Genomic DNA, 4,529 nt, shown 5'->3' with positions numbered 1-4,529 from the left:
AACAGGAAATAAATTGTAAAAAGGTTTTCTATAAACGAATCTCTTTCCCTTTTTTAAGAAGAATTAGCAGGGTTCCTGCTGGGGGGAAGGGAGACATACCCCAACAGGGAGGGGGTGACATGTTGCTCCCCTCAACGTGAGCCCGTTTGTCTGCAGGTCCCAGCTGTGCCCCCCCCCCCCACTGAGGTTAAGGTGTAGGTTTGGGGTCGTCGTGGAGAAGGAAACCCCGTGTGGGGCAGCCCCACAGCTGAGCGGGACACGGCCAGTAGGTGCCCCTTCCCGCCTGCGGCTCGAGCTGTGCAGCGAGTTTTGGGGGGTGTCCCCGAAGGGACTCAGAGGAGCACTGACCGCCCGGGAGACGCCCCGTTAACGCGAGCGGGACCCGTGCGAGCTGTACTCGTTCCAAACCAGGGACGGAGGCGCACCGGGGCCGGCGGCAGAGACACAGACAAGCCGGCGCGCAGCGGGAGGGTCGTGGGGTTTCTCTGGGTTCCCAGCGGCCCTGGGTTTCTGGTACGTCGGAGTCAAATATGGGGGGGAACACGGGCGTTTGGCAGAAAGAAGCAGGAGCGAGTCACACGCTGGAGCTACACGGCACGGGACCAGTCATCGGGGGCAGGAAAGCCCTGCTTCGATCTGGGGACGCAGGGGGGATTCTGTGACATAAAGCGGGGGGACCGCGGGGCCCCTGCACCTCAAACGGGAGCCTTTGGCAAATTGAGAGAGAAGTCAATTAGGGAAGTGATTCGGGTTGGGCCGTGGTGGCTACTGGAGGGAGCGTCACGCACATTTTTCCAAAGACACAACCGGACACGCTTCAGGACGACGCTCGAGAGGCGGGTGGGAGCGTGAGACGCGTCTCTCCGGACGTTATTTCTGTGTGATTTGTAGCAAGTAGAAGTGTGTGATGGACCCCGGGGCCGTCCTCTCCCAGGACTGACCGACTGACCGACAGGAACGCGGCGCCCCTGCAGCAGGACACGTTTCGTGTCCCACTCTGTAGTCCTCTTTTCCTTCTGGGCAGGGTTCCCACAAATGTAACCCGCATGCCCCCAGTCTTGTTTGTTCCGGAAAAAGCTGCAGCTGCATGGATGTGGGGTGGGCTTAGCCCCCGGTGCCGTGAGTGCTGGACCCAGAGCCGGGTCCGCTGAGCACCGGACCCAGAGCCGGATGCCGTGTGCACACGCCTTCACTGGTGCGGGAGCCGTGGAGGAGGCAGTGCAGCAGCCTCTCACGAGGATCTGGAACGGGGTCTGTTAGTGCCGGGGAGGGGAGATGGTCCCAGCACAGAGTCCGGCCCTTGGCCGTCACCGGCAGCCGCATCTCCAACTGTAGGTTACATGGGGTCCCTTCTGGGGTTTCTGTGGGTCTCAACATCTCAGGCAGGTCTCTCTCAGTTAGTCTGAGTCACACAGCGCGGTGTTTTTGGCAGGGACGGCAGGATGGGAACGGACGGCCACCCAGCACGCCCGGGCCCTGGGCTGGGGGCCTGCGGCGTGGACCCCGCACCTGCCGGGTAGGGCTCTGCGCAGGACGGAAAGACCCTCAAAGAGATCCGACTGAGCCGCGGCCTGGAATCCCGCGGAAGCGGGAACATCCCAGTACTCTGGGCACAGCCCGGGCCTGGCCGAGCCCTGCTCCCAGGGGAACGACTTGGCGGCCAAGGTGCGGTCTGGGGACCAGAGTAGCCACGGCCAGCGCCGCGCGGCGCCATCAGCTCCGGGGAAGCCGTGGGGCATTCCTGCCAAGCGTCGGCCCACGGCCGCCGGCTGAGCCTCGCTGTCCTCGCACAGCGTGGGTGACCCTGCCCCTCCACGGGGTCCCTGCCGGGCCCCCCTGCGGACGGAGGCGGGCCGGCCCCTCGGCGGTCACGGGCCCGGTAGTCGCGAGCTGGCCTCGCCGAGCGGCGTCCAGCTCACGTCTCCCGGCACGGCGGCCCCGAAAACTCGGCGTTTCCAGATCCTGCCTTCTCCAGAGCACGACCTTTTCCTCCCAAGCACATCACAAGCTTTAGAAGTGATGTTTCGACACCACAGCCTTCAGGCAGGACACACTCGGAATACGCCGTGACGAGGCGGCTTCGGTCTGGGCACCGCCAGGAGCACGTCTGGGTCAAATGACCGCACGTGGGTGGACCCGGGTGGTGGGACCAGCTGCCCTGGAGGGGCGAGGGGGAGGGCTCCCTGCTGCCCGTGGGTCACACCAGCCTCATCCCTGAGGCCCCTGGGACGCGCCCACCTTGTCCCCTTGGCTCCCAGGCCGCACCCGAGGCCCCCGGGACACACCGGGGCTCAGCCCTCACTCCACCCCGGGGGTTCCGTGCTGTGACGGCATGTCGCAAGGACAGTGTGACTGCAGGTTAACTGTGAGCATACGAAGGGTTTGGAAAAGAAAAGTCGAGCAAAAAGACCAAAGGGTGTTAGGATGATAAAACTGGATTACGCTTTATTTTACACACTATTTATTTACTTCCAAGTTGTATTATTTGTATACATTTGTTTTATCGTTCTGTGGATGTATTTTTCTATTTGTGAAAATTTTTCAGTTGTTCTGGGTTGGGACACAACGCACAGTGGAATTATTAACACGATTAACACTGGAATTATTTTTCTTTTTAATATGACTTTCTGGAACAAAGACCTATTGTTCCTGCATTGTTAAACAGGACCTATATATTAAATACATTACTATATATTTAATATGGAATATTTAAAGATCTATATTTAAGGTTGTATTTAATATTATGCACACAGCTGGGGTACCTGGGTGACTCAGTCAGTTAAGCATGATTCGAGCCCTGCGTCGGGCTCTGTGCTGACAGCTCGGAGCCTGGAGCCTGCTTCAGACTCTGTCTCTCCCCCTCTCTCTGCCCCTCCCCCCACCCCTCTCTCTCTCAAAAATAAAAAACGTTAGGGGCGTCTGGGTGGCTTAGTCGGTTAAGCGTCCGACTTCGGCTCAGGTCATGATCTCATGGTTTGTGGGTTCGAGCCTCGCGTCGGGCCCTGTGCTGACAGCTCGGAGCCTGGAGCCTGCTTCGGACTCTGTCTCCCTCACTCTCTGCCCCTCCCCACTCACGCTCTGTCTCTCTATCTCTCTCTCAAAAATAAATAAACGTTAACAAAATATTATGCACACAGTCAATGTGTACCTTACAGAAACAACTTCTCCGAGAGGAATAATCTTAGAAGTTGCTTCCTTGTAGGTAAGAATCGTCGCATTCAGGGACAGGTTTCCCGCTAACTCTGGAAGGAGGAGGCAGGGGATTCACAGGAGGAGGAATCCATCAGATTTTGGAGTTTCTCTCTTGTGTTTGGGGAGAATCAGCCCTCACCTGGTGGGCCCTGAGCCAGCTCAGAGCAGGGGTGGGGACCCCAGACTGAGGCTCGCCCCAGGCGAGGGGACAAAGAAACACGCTCAAACAGCCTAGCCTGGCAGCGTTTGTACAGCTCGCTACCCTTTGGGCTTTTGCATGTCATACGACACCCGACCATCCTGAAACCTGTTGCTAGAATGACCAAATATTTCAGTTAAAGGACTTTTTAAGGTAACATCCTTTTTTAATTCCCAAGATCTTTCTCTTCTAGTGCTGTAACTTTCAGAGATTAAAAAAATGGGAGTACACCTTAAATTTAATGACAGTGTTTATATCAATCATGTGCCAACACGGAGGAAACAGTGGGGAGCGCAGCAGTTGAAGAGTGACAGCGGGCGTGTTTCGACATACCTGCGATACGTAATCTGAAGAGGGAATGAAGAAAACCATCCCACTTACAAAAGCATCGAAGGCAACAAAATTCGTAGAAATAAACTCAACCAAAAAGGTGAAAGTGGAGTGAAACTGGATAATATCACTGAAAGAGACTAACACCCACCTACCTAAGTGGAAAGACCCATCACGTTTACAGATGGGAAGGGTTATCGTGGGGCAGAGCCAGCACCCTGGGCCTACAGACTCAGCGCTGTTCCGTCAAAGTCCTTACAACCCGATTTGCAGAAATGGAAAAGCGGAACCTCACATTCCTAAGGGATGGCAAGGGCTCCGAACAGCCAAAACACTATTTCAGAGTGACAAGAAAGCTGAGAAGTCACATTTTCTGATTTTAAGACTCGCTACAAAGCTGCCGTGTTCAAAACTGCCACAAAGACAGATAGAAGAGAGTCCAGATGATTTTCAAAAAGAGTTCCAAGACCACCCGGTGAGGAAGGAATAATCTCCAATCAGGGACACTGGATTTCACATGTAAAAGAATAAAGTTGTCCCTCATCTCCCACAACATACAAAAAATGAACTTAAAATGAATCAGCCACCTAATTCAAAGAGCTAAGATCACAAAAATCTCAGATAAAAACACAGGTAAATGTTCACGACTGTGAATTTGGCAACAGATTCCTAAGTCTGACACAAAGAAGCTTGAGTAACGGAGCAAACAGTGGACAAAGTGGACTCTCCCCAAATGAAAAACATTTGTGTATCAGAGAAGTAAAAGGACAAATCACGATGGGGCGCCTGGGTGGCGCAGTCGGTTAGG

This window comes from Lynx rufus, unplaced genomic scaffold, assembly GCF_022079265.1.
Source record: "Lynx rufus isolate CCGP_SWC_20201006 ecotype Redwood Valley unplaced genomic scaffold, mLynRuf1.p SCAF_32, whole genome shotgun sequence".
Taxonomy (NCBI): domain Eukaryota; kingdom Metazoa; phylum Chordata; class Mammalia; order Carnivora; family Felidae; genus Lynx; species Lynx rufus.
Note: the sequence above shows the minus strand (reverse complement) of the source record.